Here is an 18,834-nt window from a genome sequence, read left to right as displayed (position 1 = left end):
TTGTGGTGACATTGGAGTTGGTAATGGCACATTGCATGCATAATGGTGCATGGAGGTATGCTATGATTCACATGGTTGGCTTTCATGTGTTTCCTTGAGCTTTTGATGAAGGATTCGGTACCGGATATATTGAAAGCTTATGCTTATGAATTGTAATGATGGGGCACGCAACTATAAGTGCCAATTGTAAGTGAAATTCATATACACTTTCAAGTTCATACTATACAACAACTCACACACACTTGTATTTATATTTCATTTTCTAGTAAGCAAGTGATGTGTAAGGGTACCTTGGCATATGGAGGAGAAGCCGGGGGAGTATGTCTTGAATCTGCCTTGCCGCCCCGTGATGAGTGCCTTGGAAAAGTGGTAAGGTAGAGCATTAGGTACCGGTGGTGAAAAAATGGCCCCAACTTGTGCCTAGTTTCGACCTAGATACGAGGGTGGGAAGAGCTGGCTGGGAGATCGTCAAGCTTTAATACTCTACACCAACTTCCTAGTGCCTATTGTGGATGTGTGAGGGTACCTTGGCATATGGAGGATAAGCTAGGGGAAGTATGTTTTGAATTTGCCTTGCCACCGTGAGTGCCTTGGAAAAACGGTAAGGTGGAGGATTAAGTATGGGTGGTGAAGAAATGGCCCCAACTTGTGCCTAGTTTCAATCTAGATACGAGGGTGGGAAGAGGGAGATTGGCAAGCTTCAGCGCTCTACATCAACTTCCTACCTACTATTGTGGATGTATTTTATTGGGCAAGGATTTGGCAAGCATGGAATTTAGTATTGCAATTGATTTCAATTGATTTGATATTGAGATTTGATTGCAAAAACAAACGAGGTGCTACCAATTTTTTTGCAAAAAGCACTTATGCAAGGCACTTGAGGTTACATGTGGATGCCAAGTTACAAATTGTTGAGATTCATGCCTTCAAATAAGGTCCAAGGCATTGCCAATGCAAAAGGGAAGTGCGGATTGTAATTGGAGAGAAGTTTGATAGTTTTTTGCTGTGGCACTAAATCCTAATTCAGTCCGAGAGGGTTAGGACTGCTTCCAAAGTTTTTGCTTAGTCTCATTCTACTCTCCAAGGGCTACATTTGGAGCCCTCAAGTGTTTGATTCTTCGGACTCCATTTACTTCTCCAATTTTGGGAAGTCTATCCACAAGACAAAAAGTCTGCCCACAATAAAAAATAACACTTCATTCTGGCAAAGTGAGAATAGGGTCAGGTTCCCCATACCCTAAGCTTCCCATCTACCTTAGACCTCACCATTCGGACACCCGAGCTATCAGCTACATCCATTTTTTCAATGGATACCCTGTTTCTACAAAAATTAGGGTTTTTGGACTAAACTTATTTTGACATCATGGCTAGATAGTATGCTCTTGCCTCATTCCGGCAAGCTAAAAACTGCAAGATTTGGACACTATTTGCTTGGTCAAAGTGGCAATTTACTCACCAGTTGACTTTTCAAAGAAGTCAAAATAGAGAGTACTTCTGCATTGATCGTGGTCAAAGTGATCATATATGGAGGTTCTACACGTCATTTCCTCTCTATAGAGCTAAAATGCTCGTAGGAGTTTGAGAACCCATCCAACCAAAAAACCAGGATAATACTTGGGAAGCCATGGATGCTTATGATAGTGAGGTTGCTAGTGATTACGGAGAGGAAGATGGCTATAGTACCGACACCGACAATGGCTATAGCATGGACACCAACAATGGAATTCACATCTATGAAGAAGAAGGTTACATTGAAGATTGTACCTTCAATGAGGGGAGTCATAGCTTTGAAAATCCCACATACATAGGGGGTGATGCGGAAGAGGTAGTGTATGCTTATGATTCTCAAGGATATTGGGATCGTGTGAATTCTGGTGGCAATGCATATGCCTATGATTATCATGTCTATGATGACCGTGATGCCTATGACTACGATATTCATGGTAGTCATGATTCTTTTTATGAGGGCATGTATAAGAATGAGGATTTGGTCAATGCGGCAATGGAGATCGGATCTATGAAAGTGAAGAAGAGTTCCAACTTGGCACCGGTGAGAGTATTAATGCATGTGACCTTGTGGAGGAATTTGATGAGAAGGGTGATGAAGAGGACTATGAGAATTTCGATACAATGCCAACAAGGGATGAATTTGATGAGAATGATGATGAAGAGGACTATGAGAATTTGGATACAATGCCAACAAGGGATGAATTTGATGCAATGCCGATGCTTAATGATAGTGGAGAATTAAGTATTTTGACGATCTCTATGCAAAATTATTTAGCTAGAAGGGACCAAAGGTTTCAAGACATGGTTGATAGACCACAAGTCTATGAACCCTTTGTTTTAACGCTACTCATGCAACAAGCACAACATTTATCTCTCAAGCTCATTTGCAACAAGGAGATCGGGATCAAAGTTCTATGTTTGGAAAGGGGAACTTAACTCCATATTCAATGCAACAAGGTAGAACTTATGTGTATGGTATGCCTATGCATCAAAGTGGTGCATATGAGACAAGTGTGTTGGGGATGCCGATGCAACAAGGCAGGGAAAATGCATTTGGTATGCCTATGCAGCAATTTGATAGATATCGATCAAGAAGGCCTATGTATGATTCTTCCTCAATACATATGTGCAATAAGATACCCTTTACCCTTTGTCTATCGATGAGCCACATTGTCAAAAACTCTTCTCTTCAATAGGAGTGATTGGAGAAAGGCAATGCACAATGTTTGGTGAAGCTACTACAAGTGAAGCCAAGATAAGGAGGATGAATGTATGTAAATTGTTGGTGCCGACTCTTGGTTTCCAAGATAAGGAGGATGAATGTATGTAAATTGTTGGTGCCGACTCTTGGTTCCCATATTGCTTTGAGTGAGGATAGAAGACCTATTATACACTCAATGTTGCTAGATTTGGGCTTTGCCAAAAGCGATGGAGGATCTTTGTTCTTTTTTATATTTTACCAATGTATGGAGTGTGACTATGTGGGCCTTTATGCACATATTATGGGTGTTGAATTGGAGGGCATGTTTTCTGTAATTTTTGGACAGCAAGAAGATAAAGATACTTTGTTGCCAAATCTTTCCCGACAAGTCACCAATGTGTCTATGGTCAAAGGGGATACGCAAGCTGAAAATGGTTATGATTGGACAACTTTCATAAGTGCTTTGATTGAGGAATTTTCAGCTTGGTTGTTCCATGAGTGAGTGCACTGCTATCATGTTCTCAATAATTTATAGGAACACTCTATTACATTAACCTCCTCCTTTTGCCTATTTGGAGATGTAATATCAAATCTTAGGTACCTCTCTTTTGTAGACAAGTTAATTTTTGGTGTTTTTGCATTTTTTACATAGGGGTTACTTAGAAAAGCTTAACCACCCTTCAAAAGAGCTGTGGCCACATAGCTCAAAATGACAACCCTGGATCTATTCTAAGTGATGCACCTCTGATGTTGACTGCTGCTCTGCATTGGAGAGGATTGTGTAGCGAATGGAGAGCCATGAGTGGAGAAGACGGCTGGCCATAAATGGCTACTTTATGAGACGTCCAAAGATGGTAAATCTAAGGCTAGTTTGGGAGGGTAGCGCCCACCCATAGGGAGATGTGGGGCTGAAGGAGATGAAGTAAAAAGATGCCAAATAATGAAGGGAAGCCAGCCCTTATAGACTACGCACTAGAATCTAAAAATTGGCAAGTTTCATACATACAAGTGTGTATCAACCAAACAACTGGCAAGTCTTCCTCCAGCTGACTATTGGTTAGTTGCATCTAGATGTTATAGACATGGTTGGTAGAGAAGTTACCACTAGATATTGTGGACCTTTTTATATATAGCTTCATAAGGCTAGAACAAATCTAATCTTATAGATTTAAGTTTTTTAAGAAACTTAAAATTAAACAAAAACCAAATTACATAACGAAGAAAAAACAAAACAACATTTTTTAAAAAAGAACCTCAACAATTATAAGCGTAGCAACACTTATGTTCTCATTAGTGTCCAAGCATCTCTGGGTTTCTTGCTCTTGAAAAAGGCTGGTGAGGTTGCTTATAGAATAGAATTACCTCCCCTTCATGTCAAAATATGTTTGGGGCTGGAAACAAATGTTGTTTCACTTGGTGAAATAGTGTACATCGAGGATTTGACCTACATTATTCCACATGAACTAGAAAGAGATGCTGGTTTTAGGGAGAGAGTACTTAGGAACAAATTGATTCCTAAGTTTAAACTTAAGTGGAAGGATACAGACGAAGAGAATTCAACTTGGGAATTGATTGCTAAATTGCAAAGGGCCTTCCTCTCTTTTGTCTTAAGAGTAAACCTTTGAAGAGGGGAGGAATGTTATGTACCTAGATGCTAATCCTCGGATTAGTGGACTTGATCCAATGGGGCTTGGGAGCCTTGGGATCCAGAGTCAAGACTGGTAGGGTATTGGAGCCATGAGCACTAACACAGGGTTGACTGGCTATATTTGGCTAGGGATGCTATTTATGGCAAGGTGCCTACTCTTTATAAGAGCGTGGCTATAGATTATTGCGGGAGTTTAGTGTATTGACACCACTAGATGGTTTGGCTTGGACTGAGGGGGTTGACATGTGTGTGGTGGTTTTAGGATGATCCTTGGGGATGGGCTCTGTGGTGGAATGGTATGCTAGAGTTATATAGGAACATGCTTGTGGGAGCCTCAACTCTAGCAAGGCCCGGGTGGATCGTGGTAGCTTGCATATGTTCTCAGCTTGTTTTTGTTCATGTTCGTGTTACTACTAACTAAGTTCTAGTTTGTCCAGGGTTTGATTGGGCTGGGATTCAATAGCAAGTACAAGCAATAATGGTCAGTTGGAATAGCAGAGTTGTCACCAAGTGCAGTAGGGAATTATGTCAGGTAGTAGGGCTTGGCTGAGCATATGACTAGCAGAAAGGGCATATTCTAGGCCATAGAATTGGAGCAGTAGGCTGCCTAGAGACTGGTATGGTAATCCCAATGCTCTTCATTCAAGTGTGTATATTTGCAGGCTGAGTAGTCTATTGTGTCCTCTTGAGGCTGCTCTAGGTGCAGCCTAGTCCAAGGTAATTGAATTTCTATTTTGGCCCCTACTTGTGGCTCTTTCTATAGGTCAATAAGCCCCCAACCAGTACGTTCCAAGGGTGAGACTACAATTGACATGGGTAAGGTTTAGATCCAATGTACGAGACATAATCCATGAAAGGAAAAGCTCAATTTAGCAATTCTGGGAAAAGCATGGCTTAAAAGGAAAAGCAGAGGCCTTTGTGGAAGCCTCAAGGTTAATCAATCGCTAGAGATAGCTTGGCTTTGACTTTCCCACCTGAGAGCCACAAGAGCCTTCCTAGACCGCTCTCCGATTGCCGTGGAGGGCAGAAGACTCATCACATCAACCTAGTCCGTGGTACAGGGGCTTCAGTGCAGCTCACTTCGACGAGCGCTTCCACATACCTCACCATCCAGTGTCACGTTATAGTTCCCAAGTCTCGCAGCGCGGAGCTACGCCCTATTGTCAGAGACTTGGGGGCACATTTCGGGTGGGTCGTCATGCAGGATACGTTCGTAGATGCGGTGGCTGCCCTAGGAGTCCCTTGAGTCAGAGTAGCAGTCTTGGACCCGCATAGTATTTCTTTAGAGCTAGAGATCATGACGGATACAGGCATTGTGACACAAAGTCTTATAGTCACAGGCCTTCCTAACCAGTGCTTGAGATGTCATGGTTTTGGACACCAAGCACGGTCTTGCCCACGTTTCACCAGATCAGAGCCCTTCACTGCCCCCAGCTCACCCGACAGGCAGCACCAGGATTCCACCCGCCACACGCCTACCCCGCGCCAGGGGAGGAAGGATGGACAAAGGTGGAAAAGAAAAAGAAAAGACCAAAGAAGAAAAAGGGCAAACCACCTCAACCTTGAGAGTGCAGAAGTGGGCCGTAGTAGGCAGCAGCAGTCTGGAAAGGGGAAGGAGAAGGTCAGCCGATGCCACAGTAGAAAACCCCTCCTCATCATCCTCCTCTCCTCCGCTGCCTCCTCCCTCCCCTCCTCCTATGTCCCCGCCTCCTTCGTCGCCCCCACCGCTCGTCATCTCAAAGGAGGCCGGGGCCGAGGGGACGATACCGGCATCTCCCACGTTGGCAGCTAGCATCCAGATGGAGAAGGGGAGCTAGGAGCCATCACAGGCAGCCAGCATACCACCTGCCCCACAGGTTGCTAGCACCCCTCAGTCAGGATCTTCTTCATCCTTGTCATCGACCCCACCCCCTCAGCGAGCCCCCAGAGCTCTACCTCTGGAGTTCTATCACGTAGGACCGTGGGACTACTTCGATGCAGCCGGCGTAGGCTCATTTCGTGCCTACCCTAGACATTAGTATCTTCTTCCTCTGAAAGGGGGTGGAGGGTAAAGTGTCCGCCCTCTCCCCCCATGATGGCCCGAGCTACTCCTTCACTCTCACTAGTGACGGGATAGAGCAGTGGACTGACGATAGTGTATGAAAGACGATCCGTAGACAGTCCCAGGAGTAGGTACAGAGTTGGATTGGTAGCAGAGTAGGGGAACTACTCCGACAGCAGTGGCAGGAGGGGGTTGTCCGCTTGAGGTGGCGTTGTAGCGCTAAGCGGTTCGCCCACCATTGGAGTGGATCTATCCTGCAGAGGTCCACCCTTGGAGGGCCTCAGAGGTAGCGAGCTTCTACAACATTTCATTGGCAGAGGTTTTGAGCTGGCTAGAGAGAGCCTATCATTATGGGACAAAGGGCCTCACTCCACTATTGAAGGTTTTAGGAGATGGGATGGACGATCTAGCCTCCCCCTCTAAACCTTCACAGAAGCACCTTCGTCTGCATACCGGACATCCACCAACGACTTTGACTTCGACTGCGAGCAGATAGCTGTTTGTTGCCCACCATTCCTCGTCACTCATGAGTATACGCATCATCTCTTGGAACGTCAACGGGTTCCATTCCTCCAGGACCCGTGGTCCCAAGAAAATGATTTTGAGACAGGAGCTTCAGCCAGCTTTGGTTGGGCAGGTGGATGTGCTCCTGCTTACAGGAACACAAACTTTCAGCCTCATAGACTAGCAGGTGCGGGAAGGTCCTCCTAGGACATTCACACACCTACTAGGAGCCCTCGATTGGTGAGTAGGGGAGGAGCGGAGGTGTTAGTACCTCCATCGGCGCTCCACTCTTGCAGAACTTTAGTTCCAAGTCGAGCTTTATGGGTGGGCTTGGACATTGAGGGTTCTAGGATTGGAATCCTCAATATTTACGCCCCGACTGATGTGAGGAGGAGAGCCACCTTCTGGAGCACTTTGGCAGGATCGGTCCCAGAGATGGACTCATGGAGGGGACTTCAACAACCTTGAGGCGTTAGAGGACCAGCAGGGCCGGGGCCCAGAGTTTGCCGGCATCGCTCATGCGGAGTAGTCGGAGTGGGAGTCCTTTCTTTTCACGATAGGAGGGAGGGACAGTTGGAGAGAGCCCTCCTTCAGTAGGTGGACAGGGAGCCTGGACTTCTCATGAGGTTACAAGAGGGAGGGTGGTAGACTCTTGGAGTGGTTGGATCGCTTCTATGTCAGTGATTGGGCGATAGGCAGAGGGGGAGCATCAGGGGTGGTACCAGGGACGACACTTTCCGATCATGCCCCTGTCATTTTATCCATAGACACAACTACCCACTCCCTAGCCCCCCACTCTTGTAGGATCCCAGACTCCATCTATGCTAGGGTGGAGGTTCACAACAGGATAGTGGGCCTTTGGGATCGAGAGTGGGACCCCGGTGGGATCTTAGGTATCGTAGGCTCTGACTGAGTCCAAGGAGGCAGTTCGAGTCAGGCAGCAGTGGTGGGCGAAGGAGAGGGGCCTCCAGAGAGACTTGGCCTGGATTCAGCGCATGCAACAGTCATCTCTAGGTTCTAAGGAGCTCAGGCTTCAGGAGATTAGGGCACCAGCCATGTTGGAGGAGATCACGCAGAGACGATCAGAGTTCTCATTCCATGCCTCCAAGTCCTTCTGGGCTAGGAAAGGTGACCGAATGTGCAGAGAGTTCTTCAGGACTCATGGTCAGAGGTTTGCAGGGGAGCAGATCCGCTCTCTCATCAGGAAGTAGGATGGCAGCATCAGGATAGGTCCAGAGGAGGTCATGGACATGGTGACAGACTACTACAGGACCTTATTTCAGCAGGATCCTCTAGACCCTCGAGCGCGCCGATGCAGGGAGGAGGTGTGGAGGCACATGCCGACCCTTGTGCAGCCCAGCATGGGAGAGGCCCTTCTCGCCCCGTTCACAGTCACAAAGATGCAGGAGGCAGTGAGGGACATAGATGGGCAGAAATGCCAGGTGAGGACAGGCTGTCTAGAGCATTCTTCACCACATTCTGGGAGCAAGTCCACTAGCCCCTCCTCGCAGCCTTATAGTAGATCTTTTCCAGTGGGCAGATGCGAGAGTGCCTCGCGTCAGGACTAATTTGTCTCCTCCCCAAAGGGGGAGACCGACAATGGCGTCCCATCACCCTCCTCCCCACAACCTACAAAATCCTCTCGCCGAGATGATCAGTGGTGGCCGCATCTGCCCCCTCTTACCTGATCTGATTCACGACACACAAACCAGATTTGTCCAGGATCGCAGCATTCTAGACAATATCTTCATGTTCTCAGAGGCGATAGAGTGAGCTCAACACAGTGGGCAGCACCTACCCGTACTCCTCCCCTCGATTTTGAGAAGGCTTATGATAGGGTGGACTGGTCATCCCTGGAGGGCACGTTACTTTGGCTAGGCTTCCCAGAGGCATGGATTAGAGGTATTGCAGCCCTCTACAGCTCAGCCTCCAGCCGGGTCATCATCGGAGGCCAGATGGGAGAGAGGTTCACTCTCTTCGTCGAGCGCTCGGTATGACAGGGATGCCGCTAGCACCATATCTCTTCCTTTTCTTTCACGGAGGCCATGGCTCACTTCCTCCGAGCCCCGACCACCGGTCTCTGAGGAATGCGCCTACCTATCAGGGGGGACGATACAGAGCTCCTAGACTCAGAGTATGCAGATGACACGGCCCTTTATGTTCAGGATGATGTAGAGTCTCGGGAGGAGAGAGTGAGGCTAGCTCTAGAGGTGTTTTGTCTAGCAGCAAGGGCGAAAATCAACTAGCATAAGTCAGTTGGTTTTCTCACAGATCCTGGAGCCAGCTCATTGTGGGGCATTTTCCTTGGGTTCCGTTGGATCCCTCGAGGTCAGACGACGCACTACCTAGGATTCTAGATAGGGTTGGATACCACGCCGGCATAGCAGTTCCTACTTGTCCTAGCTTCCATTTGATGGAAGCTAGCCTTTTGGAGCACGGCACGACTATCTCTTGTAGGGACGGCCCTCGTGGTCAATCAGGTCCTTCTTGCCACCGCATGCTGGTATGTAGCTTCATGTTGGTGCTTCTCTCGCTCATGTGTAGCACAGTTGAAGCGACTTAGTTGAAGCGACTTGTGCGGAACTTTGTTTGGTCTGGCATAGATGGCTCCAGTGCCACCAGAGCCAAGGTAGCCTGGTAGACAGTTATTCTCCCACAGGCAGAGGGTGTGGTCTAAGCATCATCAACCCCAGAGCTTCAGAGTCAAGCTCTGCTAGGCAAGTTGGTCATCTGTGGACCCCAAGAGGGCAGACATGGAAACTCTTGCTTCAGCAGGGTCTCAGCACCTACACCCCCCCGGAGAGGAGGAGATTGGCAACTCTCTACCAGGTGGATCTTCACGGCAGCCCCACTGACATAGCCTCGCTCCCCTTTCCTCTGCAGCCTCCTCATAGTCTGGAGGAGGTTGCGGCACAGCCTCTCACAGATACCCCCTAGTTGCCAGGAGGAGATCGACCAACAGCCATTGATCTGGAGTAGCTTGGTGACAGATGGTACAGGACAGCAGCTTGGAGAGTGGTCCCATATCCCATGGGAAAACTGGGCACGTGGACTAGAGCGCTCGCTCAGGGTTTGGAGGGACAATGGAGCTAGCAGCAATAGCAGGTACGACAGGGGGGACCCAGGCTCGGAGAGCGGAGATAGATGCCACCATCCCTGTAGGATGGATGATTGCCTCGATCACTAATCATCATTTTTTGGGCGACGAGAGGTGGTTGGGATAGTTTACTCCAAGAGGCACTCCATTGGTAGTCTCGCTGGGCAGGCCTCCGACTCTCAATACTTTTCTTCTCAGTCTCACAGATGGTAGCCGTCTTCAGAGGGATGGTGCCTTGATTGACCCCCTTCTCTCTTGGGAGCGCATTCGAGTTGTAGGGCTGCACATGAAAGAATGGCATATACTTTTCTTCTCAGTCAAACACATGGTAGCTGTCTTCAGAGGGATGGTGCCTTGATTGACCCCCTTCTCTCCTGGTAGTGCATTTGAGTTGTAGGGCTGCACATGAAAGAATGGCATATAGACCCCCTTGTGGAGTAGGCCCAGGACTGGAGACTTTGGATATGGGAGGGTCGCACCTTGGCAGAGGTAGAGTGGGATCCAGGGGAGTGGCGTTGGTCACCACTCGACTTGTCGGAGAGGTCAATTCCTTTTTCCTACAGTGCGCGCATTGGCAGGCATGTACTTGGGGCTCTGCAGCGTCGGCCACCCACCCAAGCACACAGATGGTATGCTCAGGGGGTCTCAAAGGTTTTTCTTTGCGCTTTTTGGAAGACCCTTTGGGCTAGCTGGCAGCCAAGGAAGATATCCTACTTCCTCTGGATGGTGGCCCATAAGGGGCTACCGGTGGGAGTTGGCTGCTGCGATAGATGGGACAGGACGAGCATAGTGCTAGATAGGCCAGCAAGATGAGGAGTCCCTGCAGCATTGCCTTTGGGGTTGTACACACACCCAGGCAGTGTGGAAGGGTGCAATGGGGATCCTAGCATGTGCTGCACCACCTGAGCTAGGATTGATCACCGAGGGGGCCTTCTGTTGGTGCAATGGGGATCCTAGCATGTGCTGCACCACCTGAGCTAGGATTGATCACCGAGGGGGCCTTCTGTTGGTGCAACACAGAGGTGGGGCATCACCTGGCCTATGAGTCTTTGCCACAGGACCCGATTTTCCTCATTACCTAGGGTACATGGGCATACATGGAGAGCTTCCCGTGGCAGCTGATAGAGACAGATGTAGGTGTGTGCGATGACCCGGCACCCAGTTTGGGAGATCATTGGGAGCATTGTGGGCTGGCACGTTTGGACCTCCCAATGTTCACAGATTCTAGGAGACCAGGCACCATCTGCGACTCAGATCTTTGCTGACACCTGGAGCAGGATTATTCACACGCTCAAGGGTCAGTGGGATCGGGCAAGGAAGGAAAAGAGACATCGTTTCCTTCACGATTGGATCATCAGGAGCTCTTCTTCTTCCAGCACTCCGCTCAGTCTTTAGTGGCGATATTCGCCCCCGCTGTGGCTATTTGTCCACACATAGCTAATTACGCCTTGAGAGGCTTGTATATCTGTTTTTGGGTTTCTCTTGAGCTGCATCCATTTTGTGACAGCAGCCCACCGGCTGTAAGGCCTTCTTGTATTCTCGTCTTCAAAGTAATATAGTCAACACTACTTTTTGCCCCCCAAAAAAAAAACAAGTATGTATATAATCTAATTGTTCTAGCAGTTAGAATAGTGGATCATTAGAACAATAGATCTACTGGCTAGAATCTGGTCTCTAGTTAGTGTCTAGGTCTACCACTTAGTATGTAGATCTAGTTAGTAGCATTGTTGTTGTTTCCAGCTAGTAATATCTAGTTACCAATACTAGTAGTATCTAGTGGTAGTAGTAGATAGCAGTATCTAGAAGTATGCCACATTTGTGCTCAACTAGCAAGGACAACAATGTCAGATTTGTGCTTATTTAGCCAACATAGAAGTGCACATTTTTTGGCTCTTAATAGGCTATAGTCTTCGTGTGTGTGGAGGTCAATGGCTACCATTCTATGTATTCAAGCTATGTGTTCTAAGCATGCATTGAAAGAATGTTTTGAACCTTCAAAGCAAGAGAGAGAGAGAGAGAGCTCTAATCATTGTAAATTTGTAATTGGGAATTTTCAGCTCCAAGTTTATTTTCATGTACATATGGCTCCAAAAAAGAAGAGTATTGGAACAAGTGCTAGATGTTTAACACAATATTTTAATAGCATGGCAGAATCCTCAATGGGTTCAAGTAAGTCAACAAGACTTGAGCAAGCTGATAATGGTCCAGATTGTTTATCTAAGGAAAGCCTTAGTAGCAATGAAATGTTACACTCATTGAAATCAACTAAAGTTGTTGCATCAACACCGTCACAAGATGTCCAAAGTGTAGGAGTGGATGCAACATAGTCAATTGTTGCAAGGAGCAACCACTCATCTCCAACAAATCCAAGAGAAGGAGAGTCAATTAGAAAGGAAAGTAAGAGGAAGAGAGGTCAATGGGATATCGGGAGGACATTCCAAGCTGATTGGGTTTCAAAGTATCCAATCATACAGCCTTTGGAGTCAGAAAATGAGGAGTCATCAAAGTTTGCTACTTGTATAGCTTGTAGTTGGAAGCTGGGTCGATCAATCAAGCTGCAATTAAAGCTTGACACAATAGAGAAACACCTTGGAAAAGTTTATGAAATTGTTGCTCGTTGGAAGCTCGTTGTTGTTGGAAGAGTAGTGGTGAATGCAGGCATATACAAAACATGGCTGAATATGAAGCTCACTTATTGCAGTTTGAAGAGGATAGAAAGGCTGGAGCAACCATTCAACACTTGTATGAGAAAAGGGTCTTGAATGATTGCCAATCCACGCTTACACAATTTGCCATTGTATTGCACATTCTCTCCATAGGGAAGCCCATGTCAGAATATTCCAGGTGGGAGAGCCCTTTGAGCTTCATTGGACTTCGTGTTCCACATTTTCCAACAAACCATTGGAGTGAAACTGTAGGTTGGGAGTTTGCCTACTACATGGCAGAAGTGGTCAAGGGACGCTTACAAGAGAAATTAGCAAATGCCAAGTTCATTGCTGTCTCACTTGATGAGGTAACCACACGAGATAATGGCTCATGGGTGTGTATAAATGCATATTTTGTGGAAGAACATGTGAGAAAGGTATGCTATGTGGGAGTCTCCAAGTTGGAATGTAGTGCGACTTCAAATGCTATATTGAGGTTGCTAATTGAAAGCATGACAACAAATGGTGGGATGAGCTTGAGATATTTGTTTCAAAAGATTATATGTGTGGGTGTTGATGGATGTTCGGTAATGCATGGGATTCGAGCTGGATTTTGTGTCCAATTGAAGAGGCTTTATGCTCCTTACATGGTTGGCATACATTGTATGGCTCACCGTACAAACTTGGCTTATAAGATTCTCCAAAGTTTTGATTGTGTGCAGAAGAGAGAGGATTTGGTGAGAAAAGCATATGCTTTTTTTCAAGGAGTCCTAAAAGATTCAATCAGTTTAAGGTGTTTGCAAAAGGAGTTAGCCAAGGTAAGAAGCTCTTGAAGCAAGTTGATATCAGGTGGATTTCACTCATTGGTCCAGTTTAGCACCTATATGAAGAATATAAAATCAATCATTGGGACTGTGCATGCACTTGGTCTAAAGAAGGGAAATGTGAGATCCCTCTGCCCCCTCCGCGCACCGGATTCTCGGTAGTTGACAGCGGAAGCAGCCCCCTCATGCACGGGGTAGGGTTTCTCACTCGGGGCCTCGCCCACGAATGTCCGGGCACGAGACTAGGCTGGTGGTCTCTCCGAAAACCGAAACCGAGAAAACTTCCCATGCCCGAAAAGCGGGGACGATTCCACCTTTTTGAATTTTTCTTAATGAGTTTTCTAAGGAGATCAAAATCTAAACTATCCTCCACCTGAATAAACCAGATAGAAGGAAACTATTTCTGATATAATTTGATCATTTGAGTAAATTCAACGCTTCTTTCCTGATCAAGATCAGGCAGCACAGCCGTTGATCCACTCATTTGAGAAATTTATCAGAGAATTGACTAGCTACTCGAATCCTAGCGTAAACCTATAATTTTTCAGTTTGATTATTAAAACTCCACTGATTCCAGCCTAACCCCATCCGGCGGCCCATGGGTTCGCCACCACCCTACCACTGGAAACAGTGGAACCAAACAAGTACTCACCCACCCATTATTGAAATGCCTTTCTTAACTTTAGCTTTAGAAAACAGATACGCACACACTCCTCTTTAAAACTTTCATATAAAAATAATCCATTGACTTATGGTCACAGATTTCATAATTCAAAATTTCCATTCAATCCCTTGTTCACAAAAAGAGTACCACTCTGGATTCTCCGTTGGGACTAGCTGGTTAGCAACGAGATCGAGTAACAGATTACAATAATCACTTCGTCAACATACATATATATCTTCCTCGACATACGTATGGGTGTCCTAAGCACCGCGAGCCCGTGCATCACCTAATCATAACCCTCTAGGATCCTCCTTAGGTGTCTTGGCACTTCACTCAGGGACCGCTTCGTCGGCCCTCGTCCATCGTACCGAAAGCGCACCATTTTTCACCATACCCAGGGTGGTCAAGACCTGGGCAGGTTTTTGCCGCGTGAGCTGTCCCTCGAACACTCCCCGCCAGCTGTTGCAACCGAACTTCCCTTAGATAAATATATATACCAAATTCTCCCTCCAGCATAAGACAATCTTTTAAGAAAACAAGGTTTCTATGCAAGTTTTTAGTTTAGATTTTGTTTGAAAACCATGAATAATCTTAAATCCGTATCCCAATACTTCTAGATCCAGGTCTGAATTCCAAACAGAATTCCTCGAATTCTGTTAACTTGATCCTCAGATCAAAATCAAAAGTCTTAACTTAGTTTCAGATTCGGTGGGGGATTTGAGTACATTTTTTCTGAACTGGGCACATCGTCATGATTGAAATTGACGAAGGAATTAGGTCTTGGTCAATAGTCTGATTCAGAGTTTGGGTCTGGAAAGGTTCCTCCTAAACTATCTTTCTCGAAAGGTACTATTTTAATTTCTCTTTTTTACTTACAGATTTCTAAAACATGAATTTCTTATGAGGAATAAAATAATCATTTATCTCGATCTCCGACTTCGATAATTTAATTGAACTTTCTCATTACCATCTTAGTGAATATGAAATGGTAGCATTTCTTCTCACAGATTATCTACTTATTCATTTTTCTAATTTTTGTGGAAATTAAACAGAGGATTAAGGAGAACCCTTATTTTATTATAAAGATTCTATATGCATCTATTTATGCATAAAATCTATTTTGGATGAAAGTCACACTTTTATCATTATAAAAATCATTTATGTTGAAAATCGCTCTTTTAATATAAAAGAATTTCTTTTATGCATATGTTTATGCATATAAATCATTTATGATGAAAATCACTCTTTTAATATAAAAGAATTTCTTTTATGCATAAAAATCATTTATAATGAAATTCATACTTTTGATATAAAAAATATCTTTTATGCATATGCTTATGCATAAAAATCATTTATGATGAAAATCACACTTTTGATATAAAAAAATATCTTTTATGCATATGTTTATGCATAAAAATCAAATCACACTTTTAATATAAAAAAAATATCTTTTATGCATATGTTTATGCATAGAAATCAATTATGATAAAAGTAACACTTTTATAATAAAAAAATAATCTTTTATGCATACTTTTATGCATGAAAATCAATTATGATAAAAGTAACACTTTTATAATAAAATAATAATAATCTTTTATGCATACTTTTATGCATAGAATTCGATAATGGTAAAAGTAACACTTTTATAATAAAATAATAATAATCTTTTATGCATACTTTTATTATGCATAGAATTCAATAATGGTAAAAGTAACACTTTTATAATTAAAAAAATATTCTTTTATGCATAAAGTCCATTTTGATGAAAGTAACACTTTCATAATAGAAGAAAATTATTCCTTTATGCATAAAATTCTATTTTGATGAAAGTAACACTTTCATAATAAAAGAAAATTATTCCTTTATGCATAAAAATCTATTTTGATGAAAGTAACACTTTCATAATAAAAAGATTATTCTTTTATGCAAAAATAATAATAATAATCAATATGCATCTTCTATGCATGAAAATGACACTTTTAGAGTATAGAGTTGATAGGGATTACTCTTTTAGCATAATAAAAGATAATACCTATTTCTAAAAATTTTGCCATAACCTCCTTTGTATGGCTGACCATTTTTCAAAATTTTCTACTTAATTTTGTCTTAAAAATTAACTCTAATTGATAATAATCAATATGCATCTTCTATGCATGAAAATGACACTTTTAGAGTATAGAAATGATAGGAAATACTCTTTTAGCATAATAAAAGATAATACTTATTTCCAAAAAAATTTGCCATAACCTCCTTTGTATGGCTGACCATTTTTCAAATTTTTCTACTTAATTTATCTAAAAAATTAACTCTAATTGATTTAAAATAATCTAGACTAATCAAAATTCACTTATAAAAGAGAAAACATTATAAAAAGTTTAATTCCAACAATTATCACTTAACTAGGATAAAGAAGGGTTGATTCTAAGAAGAGAGAGGGGAAAAGCCTTTCGATCAAGGCATAGCATCCATTTATCACTTCAAACAATCATAAAAATTAGGAAAGAATAAAAATCAATAAGAAAATTACAAGATCTCTACTTACATAATTTCTTGGAGCTTTCCTTTGGCTTGATGGTTTGAGGGTTCTACTCTTGTTTGTAACAAGAGTGGCCACCAATCTTTGGAAGAGGAAAATGTCAAAAACTAGTGAATTATTAATAAATTCTCAGTTCTTGGCTTGGGAGGAGTAGAGTAACAGTGCATTAACACTATTATTTTTCAACAAAAGGGGGAGGCTTCTATTTATAGGAAAAATTAAGCTCCTAACCAAACAAACTGATTCTAGAAATTTCCAAATCAGTTTGATCAATTTTTGACCATTTTTAGGTCAGTTGAGCTAACTTTTTGAAACTAGACTTGAACTAGGAGAGAGGAGAGATGAAATATCTCAATTTTTGAAGATTTAAAACTCAATTGCACATGTGAAGTAGGCGTCTCATTCATGAGGGGGAAATCCCCATTGTGAGGTGTCAAAAATCTATTTTTTTAAGCTTTTGCTTTGGCGCATGTTGAGATCCTTTTGAGTGAAGATCCACTTTAAGCTTTGATGATCAGTCATCATAGTGAATCTTTGACCCAGTAGGTAATGTCTCCACAATTTCAGAGCATATACTACTGAAAGTAGTTCCAAGTCGTGGGGGGACAGCATAATTCCTCTCATGCGTTCTGAGTTTTGGGATTCATAGGGCACTGCATGACCTTCCTGCATGAGTGCACCTCCCAGGGCAAAACTGTTGCAATTTGAGCATTGTGATGTGCTATGGTGGATCAAACACTAGAATCAACATCATTAACAAAGTGATTAGCAAATAATTAAGATGTAATTAGTGGGTAATTAGCAAATAGATTAATGTAGGCATGGATACTCAAAAACCAGCAAATTCTCATTAGGGAAATGCCTCAATTTATAGAGTTTACATCAAGCATCAAATCCCACTGATTTCTCCATGATTCACTCCACCTCTTTTCCCCGATTCTCTCCACCTCTTCACTTTTCCCAGAATATCTCCCAGAATATCTCCACACTTCCTAAATCTTCTCATGCTACTCTTTATTCTCTCCCAGTAGATTCTTCTCACCTTTTCACAGGTTCTTTCACATTTACTCATCCTCTTTTACAGCCTTTAACCAAGGGCTTGTTCCCGCACACACCCTATTCACTTGTATTTTTCAACACCTCCCCTCAAGTGAATACTCCTAGTACACCTAGACCCTATACCAAGTTTGCCTCCCCTTACTTGATAGTCTGCGACCAGTGTCTACTCCTCCCCTCAAGTTATCTTAGCACACCTGGACCCTATACCAAGTTTCTCTCTTACTTGATAGCCTGCGACCAGTGCCTCGAGTCCCTAAACTCATAGTCCTTGACACTCTCTCTCTCTATGTGTCCAAGGCTTACTATAGTTGCCTGCGACCTTGACTAAAGTGCTCACACATACATCTACCACGTGGCCTACATCATCGATGGCTCAGAGGTGGATTTACTTTGTTGGGGCAGGTTACATTGGGTTGTGGGGTCTCTCTCTCTCTCTCTCTCAGAAAAGATGATCCGAATCCACTTCCTTTGGAGCCTCCATGAAGTTTGCCGATGTTGTTCCTTCTCCAATGGGTTTGCTGTAACAGTCTCTCGCCATGTGTCCTGGCTTTCCACATTTGTGGCAAGTGAAGGTCCTTCCTCCTACTCTGCCTCTTCCTCGTCCTCGTCCTTGAGAGAATCCTCCTCGGATGAAGAATGCTTTTTCTTCTCCTGCTGTTGAGTTGAGCCATTTCTTCTCTTTGCCTCTGCTCTCTTGCTCTAGTAGAGATGCTTCTATCTCGTGTAGCTTCAATTCAGGTACATTCTTTAGTGTTGCTACAATGTTTTCATAATCACCTTTGTCCACACTCTTCAGAAGCACTGCTAGTGCCTCATCATCTTCTACCTTTTTGCCAATAGCTGTTGCTTAATGCTTTTATATTTGTTCAAGTGTGTGATTAAAGGTTCACTTTCCTTCATGTCCAATTTGTAGAATTGCATTAATAGATTTATCTTTGAATTTTTTGCTTGTGTACCAAATAATTTATTGAGTTCATCCCATGCATCTTTTGCCCATTGTATCCCTGTGATATGATGAATGATTTCATCATTTAAACTGAGTGCAATAAGTCCCAATGCTTTTTCATTCCTACTCTTCCACTCATTTTCCCCTCTCTCTGGGCATT

At 43.8% G+C, this 18,834-nt stretch overlaps 1 long non-coding RNA gene across 1 annotated transcript in view; it reads right to left on the bottom strand.

Annotated features, from left to right (window-relative positions):
• LOC147640507 (uncharacterized) overlaps nucleotides 1-11,558 on the bottom strand; it is a 39,703-nt gene extending 28,145 nt beyond the window's left edge. Inside the window, exon 1 of the long non-coding RNA XR_015263189.1 lies at nucleotides 8,588-11,558. This is a non-coding gene — a long non-coding RNA (uncharacterized LOC147640507). The remainder of the gene's footprint in view (nucleotides 1-8,587) is intronic.
• Nucleotides 11,559-18,834: the final 7,276 nt, after the last annotated feature.

The sequence above is a fragment of the Cibotium barometz genome, chromosome 3 (assembly GCF_041138505.1).
Source record: "Cibotium barometz isolate CiBa-2024 chromosome 3, ASM4113850v1, whole genome shotgun sequence".
NCBI lineage: Eukaryota > Viridiplantae > Streptophyta > Polypodiopsida > Cyatheales > Cibotiaceae > Cibotium > Cibotium barometz.
This window is presented reverse-complemented; position numbering and strand designations above follow the sequence as displayed.